General features: G+C 40.7%; 1 long non-coding RNA gene across 1 annotated transcript in view; it reads right to left on the bottom strand.

Annotated features, from left to right (window-relative positions):
- Window positions 1-210: 210 nt before the first annotated feature.
- Window positions 211-17,046, bottom strand: part of LOC134513439 (uncharacterized) — a 44,119-nt gene continuing 27,283 nt past the window's right edge. Inside the window, exons 3-4 of the long non-coding RNA XR_010070427.1 lie at window positions 1,262-1,473; window positions 211-652 (exon numbers count right to left, since the gene is read on the bottom strand). This is a non-coding gene — a long non-coding RNA (uncharacterized LOC134513439). The remainder of the gene's footprint in view (window positions 653-1,261; window positions 1,474-17,046) is intronic.

Here is a 17,046-nt window from a genome sequence, read left to right as displayed (position 1 = left end):
AAATACCACAGAATAAAAGAATTTTAAAAATAGCACTCCATTTTCTCTTCTTTAAAGATTTGTCACACCCATCATTTTCTTTTCTACAAAGTTCTCCTCACCATCAAAGCCTTTTAACTTTAATATTAAAGTGACATATCATTTTTTTTCTCTTTCCTTTTATTTGGGGGGGTGGGGGAGGATTTGCATATTTTCCTTCATTGTTGGACTTATTTTCTTCAGTCTAAAACTGGTTTTGAAATTCTAAGCAGGTTTAGAAGTTCCGATAGAAATCCAACAACAATGTTTATTTAATTAAAACAAAAAGAAAATCTGTTTTTTATGTCTCTGTCATACTATGCAAGGACATTCCCGTACTCTTTGTAGCTGTTTCATTGGAAGCCTTTCTGCAGGTAAAGCGGGACTAGGCACAAGAGGAAGCTCATCTTCCAAGGTGTTGGGTCTGGTTGTCTCCCAAACATCTTCCCCTGGCATAGACTGGCATCCTCAGTTTGGCAGTACGATAGAGGGTCTTTCTCCTTCCAGTTGCCACTTCGAATCTGGGTGAGTTTGGCAGTCGATAGTAACCACCGCCTCTTAAACAGGTACTGGATAAACACTGCAGGCCAGACTGTCGTTGGTACGAGCCATTTTGTAACCCTTCTACCAGGACCTGAGTGGAAACAGTTATAGATGAGTTCGCACTTAATCACTGCTAGAGCACTGTTCAAGTCCTCACCCAGAAACCAGGGAAAATTATCCTGATGCAAGGAGCAGTGCAAATGGCTCAGTGAGTAAACTGCTCCCACTGGCAAATACAAAACAAAGGGCTTAACAGGCAATATTTTTATTAAAAGCAGAAAACCAAAATGCCTCTAACAGGTAGATAAACAGGGTAGCCATAAGTCATTCTCAAAGCACAACCGTAATTTATAGTCTTTTCTTCTGGGGAGAGAACTGCCATGCCAGCTGGATGCCTTTCCCCTTCTCTACCTGTGTTCACTGATAGTGTGAAAGATCAACGCCCTGTCTCAGCCCTTCAACACCCTGTCTCAGCTTAACAAGCTGGTTGCAGGTGGCCCTCGGCTCTGCCCAACCGCTCCATCGTCCACCACCTCCTGTTGGCCCTTTCTCCTCCACAGCCATGTGCATGTGTTACCTACAGAGCATGAGGACATCTCTCCTCCTGCCTTTCTGGGTGGTGCAAAGGACTCGGCTGGAAGATGTCAGTTCTGCCTGCTGCTTTCTGACCAGCCTGTGAAAGAAAACAGTTTTCACCCACCTCCAAGAGCAAAGGCAGCCAGCAAACAGCCCTCAGAGCAGCAGGACGTGCTGATGGCTTTCCCATGTCTCAAGAAAAGTGACTTCTGGGAGGGAGGTGGAAAGGAAGTGGGTGGGGGGGAAGGAAGGAATGGCATGCCGGAGTCGGTCCCCTGGCAGGAGTGAGAACAAACACTCACATCCAGATGCCCAAGCAGAGTCACGATGCTGAAACTTGAAAGGAGACAAGAAAACTCAATTAGTGTCATACTTTTTCTTTTTTTGCAGGTTTAGGAGCTCCCAGGGGGTGAAAATGTAGCCTACACAAAGCCTAGGCAATATTGTGTTTTAACAAGGGTGGAATAAAAAGGAATTTAAGGATTCCTTGTTTCCAAGGGGAAAATCAACCCTGTCTTGTACTGCAAGTACATCTCGACAAAGAATGCTGCTACTGATAAAAGCTCATGTAAACTTCTGAAGGAATGATCCCCAAGATCCTTAAATATTAACTTCACAGGACTCGGTTAATGTTTTTGCTGCAGAAAACTGTAAGGCTGATAGAGACAGGATTGGCAAGTTCTGAACCAGCTCTTGTAACAGCAAACAGTTCTCTAGAGTAAATAGCATCATTATCAATAAAAATGACATTTCATTTACTGCAGTTTTTGTAAGAATGCCTACTCTGTTCACAGAAATCTCCTGTTCATTGGAAAAGCCAGCAGTTTTCAAAGTAGTGACAGAAATTACCTGCCCTTCTCTGTATCTAGAATTTATTTTCCCCCTTTCATTTAGTTGCCTTGATAGCAAAACTGATTTAACTAAATTACTGCAGCCTACTCAGGCAGACACAGTTATATCAATATAATGGTGTTAATATATTTATAAGTGGTATCAACTAATACTAATATCAACCCAGAGGTTATACAGATTTAAATACATTTATACTTCTCCCACAAGTAAAGTAAAGCCTTCTGAACAAACAATAGCAATAGTAAGCATGCAGAATAGTTGGTAAACTTTTATATCAGCTTCATTTGATTGCTAAAGTTGAGATAAAAAATATCCTCCAGGATACTAACAGCCAGAAAACTCTTTAAGGTAAAAAATGGTGTTTTGCTGGTGGATTTATTTTAACTCCAGAGCTAGACAAATTTCAGACAGTGCACACTGACAAAATGACACATTCAGTGGTTCTACTTTGACTGTGACCATGACAGTATTGTTTGATCCTGTCCCTCTTCTTCTAGAGATTGTTTCTGGTTTTCTTCCAAGCAGAACACAAAAAGAGAGTGTTTGCCTTTGCGCAGCACTATTTGGCTCACAATGATGTGAAATAACCATTAAATAGATGAATGTATTACGGCAGAGCTGGCAATTATCAGTTGATAATGAAACTGCCAAGGATCATCTAAGAGGGAACATGTCTGGCCATGCAGAGTCCCGAGTAATCCATAACTTATGATTACCTTGTCATTTAACAGTTTAACATGTGTTCCATAACATATTAAGCTTAGCTCATAGTAGAGAGGCCATATGTCAAAGCGTTCTTCAAAAATTTACTATTGAAATTTTTATAACATCTTGATAAAGTATGCAGTTAATTTGGCCATATTTTCTTAAAACCAAGAGCAGTGGCTGTTTGAAGCTCTGAGCATGCAGTAACCATTCTGATCAGGATGAAAGGAGGAGCGGGGAGCACAACTCGCCCATTTCAGAGAATGCTCTTCCTAATCGCAATCAAAGCCATCAAAGAATTCTTTGTAGAGGAGGTGAGAAAATTTTCAATTAAAGGTTCCCACCTACCTAGTGGCAAATCTTGACTTGCAAAAAAATTAAAAAGGAAATGCAAGTTTTCAAAATGTTGTATGGTTTTATTTGAGGGAAAAAAAGTTACAATTTGCATATCCAAAGTATCAGGTTTTGGAATTCACGCAAAACCACCATATACTTTCACCTGAGCTGTGTGCTGTAGATTTTAAATCACAAACACTTTTGAGATTTTAATTTTGCATCATAACTAAACAGAACATTTTTGAAACTTGATAATTCTCCCACTTCTCTATTTTTTTTGCCTCTGAGAATTAGGAGAGGTTTGAATAGTTTCAATAGACATAGAAGTCACAGGCGGAGACAACTGTCCATGGGATGTTTCAACATGGTCTCATCTTTTTTCCCCAAAACATGTTTTCAGCAAAATAAATAAAATTTCAAAAGACAGTGAAAGTATTCCATCTAATTTTTCTTATCAGCTTTGACCATGTTATTTACCTTTTCTACCGCTAACATACTGCCTGCTTCCTATCTCTATCTTGATCTCTTCAGGTTTGCTAAAAAGGCTTGGCTACAAAAATATTACATGAGAGAAGTCAAATATCTGAGTAAAAGACAAACCCAGCCCATTAGTAAGTTGCTGTGCAGGAGCGGTCACCATGCTCCTCTTGCTGAGTCATTTCCATGGGCAATGTATTGCAAACTTACCGTGGGTATCTTGAGACAGAAGAAAGTAATTACTGTACCATTTTAAAGCCACAAGACTTTATGAAAATTGTAGATACTAAATGTTATTGGTTCTACTAAATCTGAGATCATGCAGGCTGCAAGTTTGTCCAGTGAGAACCAGAGAGATGTGTCCCCATAACTCTGATATAGTACAGCTTTACTGCCACCTTTTTCCAAAGCACAAGTTGGGGACCTTATTAAAGGAAGCACATAAATTCACAGCATACTTCGCTTACTTAGAAAGGAATAAAACAAGTCTTATTTTTTAACACATTCTGCCATTTAGAAGGACACTACCAGCCAGTAGATTCTAATCTGGCTTTTGCAGAAAGAAGATATCTGCTTGATCTCTTTTGATACAGCTCTCAGTGGAAATAGACTTTATGTCAACAAAATCACTTATTTTTTATCTTCGAACGATGTCTTGAAAAAGATGTGATGTTAAAGGTTTATTTCTTAGCCGAGAGAGGAAAAAAAATAAAAAAGAATGGGACTATTATTCCATAGTCAATCTGAATCTGCCTAACTGTTACCTTCCTCTCTGGGTTATGACTTTCAGTTCTACCACCAATAAATTTGAGAAGGTTTCTTGTGGTCACAATTGGGAACCTCAGCCCGTTATGGCTGGTTATCTCAGTCTCACGAACCATTTGATACAATCTAATCCATTAGTAGTTATTTTCCCACTTAGGACCACAGCCATTATTTCCCCTCTGATACATGAACAGACATAAAAGTAGACAGCGGAGAAAACTCAGGTGATGGACTCTACATCATAGAGGTCATAGTCAGAAGCCTTCTATGCAATAAGCAGCATCAACAAAACCTAAATTAATCATAACTGACAGTGCAATACAATAAATAAATAAATAAAAGGTTCAAACACAACAATGATGCACTGGAAGTAGAGAAGAACAGTTCAATGTTTCTCTCAGGAGAGAGAAATTAAATTCCTCGCTCTATAAGCAGCAGAGATGATGAAACTCGGTTTCCTGCAGATCTGTATCTCAAGACTGTGCTCTCCTCTGGACTCTCTGATGTCTAAGCAACATGACTCCACATCAGCTTCTCCCCTGATGGGGCATGAACCTTCTGCTTCCTCTACCTTACCAACTATTTTCACAAAGCTTGTAGGGGTTTATTTCTTTATTTATTATATCTTTACCTTTCTGACAAGTTTGGATGAAATCAGCTCACATGTCCAAAAGTTTGGGGCCACTGTGGGCAGGACTGCGGACAACTAATAAACAGACAGACAAATGCAGCAAGCTTTCATAATTGTTGTTTGCTCAGAAAAAAATAGGTTAAAATAAAAGCCTGTCCTTGAACCAAAAGTTGAACATATCTGTTATTTGCAGGGTTGAATAGATAAAGGGTGGGAGCGAAAGACAATTCAGTGGGACTACACCTGAGAAGAGACTCAGAGAGAGATATTTGATAGAGTTTAGATACAGATTTGATATAGATACAGATAAATTCTGAGAAGACAAAGGTTGCAGTGGGAGAGGGAGAGGGTGATGGGGAAGGTGAGCTGGCTGATGAGATAAGGAGCTCGGGACCTTGTCAGGCCATCGTTGTCACAGCCTCCGTCACCTCGCCTTTCTTCTGATTTGAACTCAGTGCTACAGAGAGGTTGCAAATCTGTTAACATCCAGAAAACACAGCTCACAAATATCACCAGATGGAACCCAACGTGGGTCAGAGAATTATCCAAGAAGAGAACTCTTGGATAAGCTCAAAATCAAGGAAACTGGGCAGGGGGGAGAGAGTTATTTGGTTTTCCTGTTGTTTGCACCTGACATATTCCAACTCACACTGTTTTTGATTTATTTGTGGGACCGGGAATGACTTATATGTCAGGGAAAGAGGTGAGGGAGGGAAATTATCCACTTTCATGAAAATTACAGAACAGAAGTAGCATGCCTGTGGAGACAGAGAGCAGCAGAGTTACTTAGCTGCCATGTCACGACATCCCATAAGAGGATACTGAGAGGGGCTGGCCAGAAAACAGTAAGGGAACCTCTCGCTCCACATCTGAGTGCTGGAAAAGAGGAAAAGCCCTATATCTAATGGAAAAAACCCACTGCCATGAGAAAACCAGTTCCTTGGAAATGACAGCAGGAGCCTGCTTTCCTACAGCCTGAAAGCAGAACTCTGCCACGTCCACCCCAGAAATGGTCTGAATCATGTTTGTCGAGTGCAAAGAAAGGAGTTGCAGGCACAATAGGTGCTGCCTATCCCCAAGCTATTCTGTCACTCATCTGTTGGTACAATTTTCATCTGAATGACTCTCAGAAAACAGAAAACTTCTGAAGCTCACTAAGCAAAAAAAAAAAAAAAAAAAATTAAAAGAGGCAATGGCATTTGCTTTGTAAATAACATCTCTCTTTCTTTGAGCTATTCCATGCAAGAAGAGGCAGAGCTGGCTGCTTTCACTTACTGATAAACTGATATGAGTGAAGAAAGTAACAAGCAGTTTTTATGAACATGCATTCACTTGGGATAATGGGCTTTCTATAAAGGATATAAGTGTGTTTGAATGCCACCACTGCTCAGGGTGTGGGTAGAAGTGCTGCCTCCCCAGACTGTGGTGCTCCAGAGTTTCTCTCTGCCTACTGCACTGTGTTTACTTGTGTTAGTTGCACTTGAATCAGAGCAAAGGGGAAGGTTGTGGGGGACCAGTGACTGACTCAAATCTAGCTTGTGTTAGTGTCCAACTGCTGGCCCGTATGAAATGAATTTATGTCCGTAACATTTCGCTATCTCTTTAATAATTAAGCTCAATCTTGTCTAGCTGGGTGCTTGAATAACGCATAAATCAGAGTACCACCCTAGTTAGAAATGGCCCAAACTAGTGCCAAATTCTGTAACACATTAAGTTTTCAGCAGGCTGAATTTTGAGGCACAAATCCAGACTGGCCTCATCAATACTTTGCAGAGGATGAGTAATTCTCTTCTGCAGCGAGTCCTGGTAAGCCACGTCCATATGTAGCAGCCCCTTTTCCACTCAGCTTCTCATCCCATGGAGACAGAGTGTGAGAAAAGGCCCCCACTTTTGCTGTGTGATTGCTGTGGTGATAAAAAAGGGATCCATAAATCCTTCCTTCAGCAGCCTGAGCAGACATTGGTGAAGGTATAAAAGGCCAGACATGAGCCCAAGCAGATCTCCTGGCTTTGCCCACAGAAAGGAATGAAGGTGGTACTTACACCAGTGTCCTCAATGATAGGTAAGGCACCTGCCTGGAACCAGGCTCAGCAGAAGCTACACAGATATTTACCTTTGAGACTCTAATCTCTAAAGCTGTACAGATGAGATCCTGTATTGTCCCGTAGTGAAGACTAAATTTACTGGATAAAACCACAAATCCTATTTAAAAAACAAACAAATAAACCATGTTGCATCCATCTCTAACTAAAAATTACTACCTTGACCTTAAAGTCAAGACTTTAACAGGGATTTGAAGATTGAACTAAATTAACTTTTATTCCCAAGACATGACCCAGTAAGAACAGCGTCATTTGGTTCTGTGCAGCTTATGTGTACTCTGAAAGGGTTTTTTACAGAGCTGAGAAATCAGGCTTAACAACACAGTGTTTTCCCTCTTAAAGTACTTCAAAATCTTTGCCCTGGACCAAGGCTTGCCGAGCTGCTGCAGATCCTCAGTCCTCTGCTTTCCAGGACTGGCAGCACAGACCTCCTCAGGTCACTCCCCTGACTGCAGCCTGCCCTCCCGTAATCCTGAAAAACATTCCCAGGAAATGCTGAGCGGGGAAATTATGTTGCACAGCCGTGTGTGATTTACACACAACAGCTCGTCAGAAAACATGAGGCAACTTCTGGAAGAGTGAGCCTTTGTAGGGCAAATCTCACAAGCTTTAATTTCATCCTGCTACCAGTGCTGTGGGGCTCTGAACTTCATCAGAAAAGATGCTTATTAATGATTCAGCTCTGGGAACTCCAACTGATTTGAAGGAGAAAATGTACTCTTTGAAGAAGAACTGATGGGAGCCTTCTCTTTCAAATCACTCCTCAAGACCTGCTTCTGCTGCAGCATCCATCAGCCAAATAATGTTAGCAGCAGCCAGGGACAACCCACATTCTTTATTAAAGGTGTTTTCTAATGATTCAGAAACACCATGCTGGGCCCATATGATAATTTACTTCATCTTGTGATATCATCCTCACCTTCTTTCCTTTCTCACTACCTCTTTCCTCTTTAAACTTATGTGCTATATTTTTTACGAGACCCTGTCCTCTGGTGTTGGGGCAGCACAAGATGCTAGTCCAATTGCACTAATCCTGCAACTGAAGTTCTGCACTGATATCTGTGTGGGTCTCTATGTATACGTACTTATATGCAAGTATAAATGCTCACAGGCAAGTGTGCATATGTATATGCATATATGTGTATACACACACCCACACACGCCTCCACACGTACCCTCTCGGTTCTCAGAAAAATTACCTGGAGCTTCCTACCACAGAGCTTCCAAACACGAAATAATTCACGCTTTATGTACATTTAAAAATCTTAAAAATCAAAAGTAAACAAGCCAAAATTCTCTTAAGTAAATCTTTAGTATCTGATGGGAAGGATATTTGTTTTTTAAGGGATATGAATTAGTTCCCTTAAATATACATCATGATGTTACTTGAGAAATGAAATATTGTACTTAGCAAGATCAAATAAGAGATTACATCTGTCAGAAAAACTCCCTTTAAGGAAAATGTTCAAACACAAAACTTTTAATACTTTTTTCCCTTGGAAATCATACAAGATAAAACTAAATGTGTCATCATTCTAACTGAATTTTAAGAGTTACAGAATCACTTCTTGGTTTACTACCTCTATATAAATTGTAGAATTGCTTACAATATGAAAGATGTTTGCCAATAAAGTGGCAGGCAAAGCATGACAAGCTAAGCTGAAAATGCTTTTAGGCTATTAGTGCTAGGGACCGGGGTTGTTTATTGCTATGGACGACAGCCAGCCCTCTTTGAAATCACTCAGAGCTTTCCCACCATGACTTCATCCAGGCCACTGTGCTGGGACACAGACCGGGGTCTCAGTTTGGGTACCTGGCTTCACTACTTCAATCAGTAACACTGGTGCATGGAAAAATTAAACATAAGCAATATCAGCTTATTATCACATTTGGAACATAAATCTTTCAGTATCCTGGCAAGTTCATGTGAGCGGGTACAGACGGATTCTGTCCCTATTTATACAGGTGACCCCAATAGCGTCAGTGGTGTATCTGAGAGCAGCTTTACTGGTTAGGCAGCAAGCTCCCAGTTCACTCACGAGTGCAATACGCTGTTCCACGGGCTGCTCCCTACATAGGGCCTGTTGCAGTCAAGACTACAAACTTCTCTATTTGGATGCCCAACTTCACATGCTTCTTTAGGAGGCTATCAGTGACTTTTCTCCAGTCACACCAGCTGAGACTCATGCTTTGGCCATGAACATAAAGGACAGAGCAGCATGGCCACAGTCCACAAAGTCCACTAAGGCTTCAGGCAGCTGCTTGATAGAGTCCTGGTCCCAGCTTTGAACACTGTACCGCTTTCCCTCCCCACCTGAAAGCTCTTTAAAGGTTTCACATCCAGCTGAATGCTACATCGGTGGCAGATTATTTAATAAAAGCAGTGGAGTGGAGCCGAAAAGAGTATGATCTGGGGGATAAAACAGAGATTTAGAAAGTCTTTGGGAACTGCCTGCTCACAACGCCGCACACGTTAGAGCAGCCTTACTGCTCACCACTTCCAAAGCCACCCTGGCACCCAAGGACTTTGCCCACCTGTAGGACTTTCAGCCACATACCAGCAACTAGGAGGGAGGTAAAAGCTGATGCGGTGGTTTGACACTATATGGAAGTGTCCTCAACAAAGCTGAATTCCCTAATGCCTGAAAAAAACCCCACAAGTGAGTTTCACACTGTCCGGCCAGCATGAAGCTGTCTCCTAGAGGAGAAACCTCTGCTCCATGCTGCTCTTCAGATTCTGAAATAGCGTTTCCCTTATCAGGTAACACGGCACATTCTCAAAATTCACAGTTACCATGGTACATATGAGAGAATATCAAGGTCAGAGACAGCCAATTTGTAAAGATGAGTTATGCTAAACAGAACGCTATACTATAAATTAGAATATTACACTAAAACCTTTGCTGCTGGAAAGCCTCCAGACATCTTACTATGTCTCAGAACCGATCTGAAGGTGGGGATTTACTCATCACCTTCTGTAAATCAGGCTAACAAATCAGGTGTACACAGTAAAATGGCTTTTTTATTAGAAGCCCTCAGTTGCCACATAGATTGAGCAGCTGCTCAAAGGACGGTAGTAGCTGCTGTGGCTGAGACATTGTCATTCTCAGCTCCTGTTTCAAGCCATTTGTGGTATTGTGGAAAAGAGTATCAAAAGTACGTGGCAGAAATCGTTGCAGTATACTCCAAGATAAATAAAAACTGGAACAGCTGCACCAAGTTGATGATTTAAAATATATAAAAGCTATAGAAATCAGGTGCTAGGGAGTTAAAGTCCGTCAAGAAGATTGAAAATGCTGCACAGAGAAAGGTCAAAGCTCACCTCTTTCCATCTGCCTTTATTCTAGTTGTCTACTTTCTTCTTGCACCATGGAGTGTGTTTGCAGCTGAATCTCCTGGATAAATTGTGGATTTTCTCTAAAAAGTGTCTCATCTCCCTGAGTAAAATGGCTCCTTGGATTTCCCGAGCTGTAAAAGCCACTCGAACGTCCATTTCCATCTCTAGTGACACAAAAAAGAGATGCTATCCAGTAAACTGCTTACCGCTGCTGCTGAACTGCAGATCAACGCCAAGTTTTCGTGCATGCGCTAAATATTTTGCGTAATAGAAGAGTGCAAATACTCTATTACAACATAGTAGAAAAGCTTATTAAACCAGCCTTGTCATGCCTCCAGAACAACATAAACCAAGTGATATTCCAAAATATGTCCTGAAAAATCACTATGATCAACAGAAATTACTGCAAAATTACATTACCTGTGCATTTAGGTTGTAACTCTGTTCAGACTGAATTAGGTCCCATTGAATATAATGGCATAGGCTCACCACCTTCATCCTTTATTTGCTATCTCTTAGAGTTTGAGTATTTAATTTTTTTAATAATCTACAGAAAGGGACTGATATTAGTGTCCCTGGAACTAGCAGGCTTTCCACATATCCTTATGCTCATAATTCAGCTTCAGCACAACTTAAGTATCGCTTTTACAGTTAAAAAAACCCCTCTAATAAAATGTCCCTGTTCCAAGAAAAAATTAACTTGAGGGTGTGCCAGCTTCCACCTCTTTACACCATCACAAGAAGGAAGAACCATTTCCTCGTCACTCAATAGGAGAATCTGTGCGGTTTGTTTTCCTTCGCTAGAGGGGAATTTGAGGGGTGTTAGGCATTCATGTGTCACCCAGACCGCCACAAAATTCTCTCTCTACTGTCTTGCAGTAAAGTCGGTATTGTAGATGCCCCAGAGTGCATCTGCCTGCAAAAGGAGTAAGCCATAGGAAAAGCACTTATTTTAACCCCATTTAAATACTCAGGTACAATTAAATAAGTATGTGCCACACTTTGCTGCAACCAAGTACACGGTAAGAGCAGCGCAGTGCTCCACAGGCACACATGGCCACAGAGGCTGTGAATGGCAAGCCGGGGCTGGCTTCACCAAAGCCCCTTAAATTGGGACAGGGATGAACCTGAAGTGTCCCGAGCAAGTCCCTGGGGTTCAACAGACACCACTCTGGCTATCCTTTGTGCAGCTTATTTCACAAGGTATTTGTTTAAGTAAAAAAAAAAAAAAATCTATCAACTTGCAGAAGTCATCAAAGAAATCTAAAGGAAACTAAAGTTTCGATGTGTCTCTCAACTCTTGTAGCCTCCCTAAGAAAGAAAAAAAATGCAATAAATGCCTACCATTTGGTGCAATGCAGTGTATTCCAAGGGCGAGAACTTTTGTTCTTCAGAATTATTTTTATAATGTCACCTCTGGCAGGAATGATTTAAGAGCTTCCAGATAAAGGAATGAATTTCATCAGAGGCAGAGAGATCACCTCAAGTCTTCCTTTAGCTTCTTGATGAATAAAACACCCTCCCCAGCCCACTCCAGCATCTTGCTGCTACACTCAGAAGTGGGACTTTAAAGCAAAGGAAATTACTTGTGTCTCAGTCTAAAGGACGTCTCTAAAAAATTAAGAGAGTAAACAGAAGTGCACCGAGTAGAGATGAGTTTGTTGACTAAGCTTTAGACGGTGTTAAAGGTGAAACTATCTTAAACCAAGTGTATCCAATCTACTCCTCTGAACCGCTATTACTACATAGCACCACCGTGCCTGCTGCAAGTGAGAACAAACGGTACCTCACATTTTCAGAAAGTGAAGGCTGTCATAGCATTTCAGGCGTCATGCATGTAGGAATAGCTACTTGCCATTGCCAATGGCTAATTGCCATTCCTACTTGCATGTAGGAATCCTTGCTCTAAAACTCTCCAAACTCTCTCTAAACTTATACTTCTTCCAATGCTAGACACAGCAAAGTATCATCTAAAATCTTAAATAAAGCCAATTCCAAAGGGATTTCAGTACCAGTCTCCCTCCCTGGATAGATTCCTGCTGAGTCTTGCCCACCAGGCACATTCTTCTCCAGTATCCATTAGTTCTTCTTAGTAAACTCAAATAAATAGACAAAGAAGAACTGGAGCTTGGAAATAATTTTCAATTTACTCCTTCAACCAAGAGAAGCAGCTGCTAAATGAGTATGTGAATTGGGATCTCCCCTCATTGTAATCCTTCTGCATAGCTCCAGTAAGGAAAAGGAATCCTAAATATTGCACACTCCCAGCCATAAGTCACCTGAAAAAGCACTATGCCAGGTAGCCAGGGCTGGGCTTGCAGAATTCCCTTGGACAGGAGCAAGGATGAACCTGAAGTGTCCTACGCAAGTTCCTGGGGTTCATCAGGCACCACTCTAGCTATTCTTCATGTAGCTTACTTTGAATATTGAGGTATTCTTTTCTATTCTACCAGGATCTTTTCACTTGGAGATGCTGGATGTGGAAACATATTTTGTACAAGTTTCCATAATCTCCATAGCCTCCGTAGTTGTCCTAATTCCTATACAAACAGCAGAGAAACAGCATCTCTGAATTAAGCTCTGATAAAGAAGGCCTCAGCTCACATAGTACCTACATTTCCTAACAGCTTATGTTAAAGAAAGAGGAACTCAGACTGGCATGGGTTCACAGAATACTGGTTAGAGAAGTGGAGAAATGGAGATTCATCGTATGAGGGGACACTTATTACAAAATTACTTATTCAGCTTAAAAAAAAAGGAAAGACATCCTGAGACAGGGCACAATTGTGCTACAAATACTTCACGGAGAAAACATAAGAGAAAAACTTTCCAAGCTCGCAGACAGTGTTGGCATATGAAGAAAATGGTTACTAAGAAATGAGACTTCCAGCCATCTGGAGACCGAAGTTCTGGAACAGATTTCCAGAAAAAATATACTAGGAACAAAACAAAAAATCCCAATCAGTTTCCAAGAGAGGTCTCAATGTGTTTGCAAAAGGGGATTATTTGGCATGGTTTCTCACAAGGAAATCCACCTCAGTACTGTACCTATATTCCTATAGGAATAACCTATAAACATTTCTAGGGAATCAGAGCACCCAAAGGCTGTTCAAGCAAATCGTTGGTCACATCAGCCTCCTATGAGGTACAATAAAGCACTTTATGCAAACAGTGCAACATACTTAAGAAAAAATGTATCTGAAATATTTAAGCATGAGGAAGCAGACAAAATGAAAGCTTTAAATGTTCATTTAGGGAAAAGAGCTATCTACAGTGCACAGCATATTGAAGGGCAAGGAATGCAATTAGTGCTTGCTGCTGTATTTCAGTGCTTGATAATTTCTTCTTAGCATGTAATTTACATATTAATACTGAAAATACCATTTGTTTGTCGATTGCATTATCGCTCTTTGATAAGCATGTGTCATTAACGCATACGAATAAGGAGCTTCCACCTGTCTGCTAGCAAACACAGCCAGAAGTTATTTACAAAGGAATCATATTCAGTCTGCTTTATACCGTAATGAATCACCCGCCTCATTAGTGGAAACCTTTCCTTCCACCACACCATGCAGGCAAAGAAAGATCCTGACAGCAGAGCTAGTACTGCTTACTGCATGCTGGGTAATAACACAAGACTCTTTGCTATGAGATCAACATACAGATGTGCTGGAATTGTACCCATGTGCCTTCTCAAGGCACCACCTTGTACGCAAGCACCTTAAAAAGAATGAAAGTTAAAACCCAGCTTTTAAGAAAATCAAGGCATGGGAGGCAAAAAGAAAGTCCAGGACAGCGGCAGAAGCAGAAGCGCTGGTGAAGCCGGCAAGCAGGGCTGGCTGACAGCTCAGCAGAGCCACAACCTCCCGCTGGCAGAAGATCTGAGTCACGGCAGCCACCTGAGTTCTCTGGCAGAGGCCAGCCTTTGGTCACTCAGTCAATAGAGGAAGAACACGGTTAACTCCATGTAACCGACAGAATGGATATAAGCATAAATATTTTAACACACTTTGGTCAGTCTAAAGGTCCATTTGTTCCTATAGCCAGTCTCTGGCAGTGGCTATCAGCAGATGCTACTGCCAGAAAACATGGCACGCAGAGAGCCCTGTTGACCACAGCTGATCTTCCCAGCAAGCAGGTGTTTGAGGCTGCTCTGTGCCAGGGTTTGTTCTTGATGGCCTTTCTTCTCCAAACCCATCCAATTCGCTCAACGCATTGCTACTTTTACATCTGACACATCATATGGCAATGAGTTCCTGAGCTGCATTACAGGCTGTGAGGAAAAATACTTCCTCTTGCTTGTTTTAAGCCAGATGCCTAATAGCACCGCTACACTGCCCACACTGCACAGGCTGTGAGAGACAGGGAATGAATCTGAAATCTGAACTGAACTGAACTGTACCACATACATCTCAGTGGTCTCTTTCCCAGGCTAAAAGCCATAACTCATTTAATCTCTCCATGTACAGAAGCCATTTCAGATTTCTGGTTAACCTTATTGTCCTTCTCTGTATCTTTTCTAGCACTACTATATCTTTTTGAGATTAAGGGATAAGAAGTGAGCTCCCTATTCAACACCCCATATATGTAGCAGTGACAAAGTGATATTTTATCTTCCATTCCTTTCCTTATAATTTCTAACATTCCATTTGCCTTTCAATTATCATTGATCATTACAATGTGGGGTTTTTTTTCAGAAAATTATGTGTAATAACTTCAAATTGTTATAGCTAATAGAAAAATTATCATTTTGTATATATTGGGATTTCCCATATTTGGGATTGGTTTTCCTGGATGCATTACTTAAGGTATAGGGGCCCTAGGCTTCATCTGCCATTTTTATTTTACAGTCAATTAATATCAAGAAATCCTTCTAATGCTCTTTGCAGTTGGGTCTGAATTTTGGCTGTTCTGAAATATTTTGCCTGATCAAGCAGCAGCTGTCACCACATCGCTCACCCCCTTTCTCAGATCATTTATGAATACACTAAACAGCACAGAGTCTGGGACTGTGGACACTCCTCTCTATTGTGAAATAGAGATCGTTTACTCCTACCTTGTGCCTTCTTTAATTTAACAAATTATTAATCCATGACATCTTAATCTCATCAAGAGCCTTTGGTAAAAAGCATTGTTGAAAGTTTTCTGGAAATTTGTTATTAACTGCATCACCCTTACTCACATATTCTTCAAAGAAATCAAATAATAGATTTGTGAGGAATGATTTCAGCCTACGAAATCTGCTTTGACTCTTTTCACTTATGTTGTATTTCACCTCTCTACTCATTTCTGTTGTTTCTTACAGCTTCTACTGCTTTGTCCAGCACAAAAGTCAGAGGTACTGTTCTGTGGTTCTTCGAATTCTCTCTGCGGCCCTTCGATAAAAACTGGTGTTACTTTTGCCACTTCCCAACCATCCAAAAGAAAAAAAATAATATTTTAAACAATAGGTTGGAAGCTACAATTAATTGTTCAGCAAATTCAGCCCCGAGTTCAACGTGTACATACTGGGCTCATGCTGCCTGATGTCATCAGTTTGATTCTTCTCTTTCCACTGACTTTTCTAAACCCTCTTCTGGTGTCATTTCATATTGAGAGAGTTCCTCAGACTTGCTTCCTATAAAGAAAGGTTTTACAGTAGGACATCTTCCCCAATGAATGTCAATGAAAAGAATTCATTTTAAGCTTAGTTCCTTACTTTCACTGGGCTCCCTGTAATTCCCTTCTGCTGCGTTTGAGATGTCAGTATCTTCATTTAAAATCATCTACTCTAGTTCATATCTCTGCGTTTTTAGACTTCTATTACTGGTAGAAAAGTAATCATATTCATGAGTTTTTCCAGCACATATGAACTTGATCAAGCTGCCTGTTTCTGTGTCTCATGCTTAAATAGATTTTAAGTTTTTTAATAATGAGCAGTGAAAACAGGGACCTTATTTGCCCACACATGATCAGTTACACAGCCTCATGTTTTATAGCATCCTATACCTAAGTGTAGGAAATACTCCATCCCAGAAGAACTAACAACCCCAACAATGAAGGATAACAGCACAAAAAATAAATTCAAGACAGCTGGCGCTTTCACTCTTCTGTAAATTAGTTGTTCCCCCCCCCGAAATAAACTGTATTTAAATTAGACTACATTATTTAGGCACCGTCTTAAATGCGGAAAGAAGATTTATGTTTCTGCTCTGGGTTTATCATAGGTCTCTGAACACACAGCAAATGTTCAATGTCATATTTATACTGCCACATGCTGTGATTTTCCCTGCCTGAGAGACTCCAGGGAATATGCCCTCTGCTCATCTGCAGTTGTGAAAGTATTTAAGCTGCCATTTGTACAGCAAACCAGTAGAAGGGAATGAAAGAACTAACCCATCCTTCTAAAACCACACAAAATAGCCTGGCTGAAAGTAATACCACCATTTCTGTGCTCACTTACAAAAAGGAAACACTGCGTTATCTCTCTCCAATGACACTTTTTCTTTCACAAGATACCAACGTTCATTATTGCTTTGATGATGAACCTGACAAATGATTTCTATTCACAATTCAGCATCCCCAAATGTGTGTCAGCAGCATTTGCTTCTCGTTACTTCTAAGTAAATATTTTCTAGCAGCATTATGTCTAGACCTGCTAACTCTAACAGCAATCTTATCTGGGCTTTTTTTTTTTTTTAATATGATGGGGACCTTTTCAGACG

This window comes from Chroicocephalus ridibundus, chromosome 3 (genome assembly GCF_963924245.1).
Source record: "Chroicocephalus ridibundus chromosome 3, bChrRid1.1, whole genome shotgun sequence".
NCBI lineage: Eukaryota > Metazoa > Chordata > Aves > Charadriiformes > Laridae > Chroicocephalus > Chroicocephalus ridibundus.
This window is presented reverse-complemented; position numbering and strand designations above follow the sequence as displayed.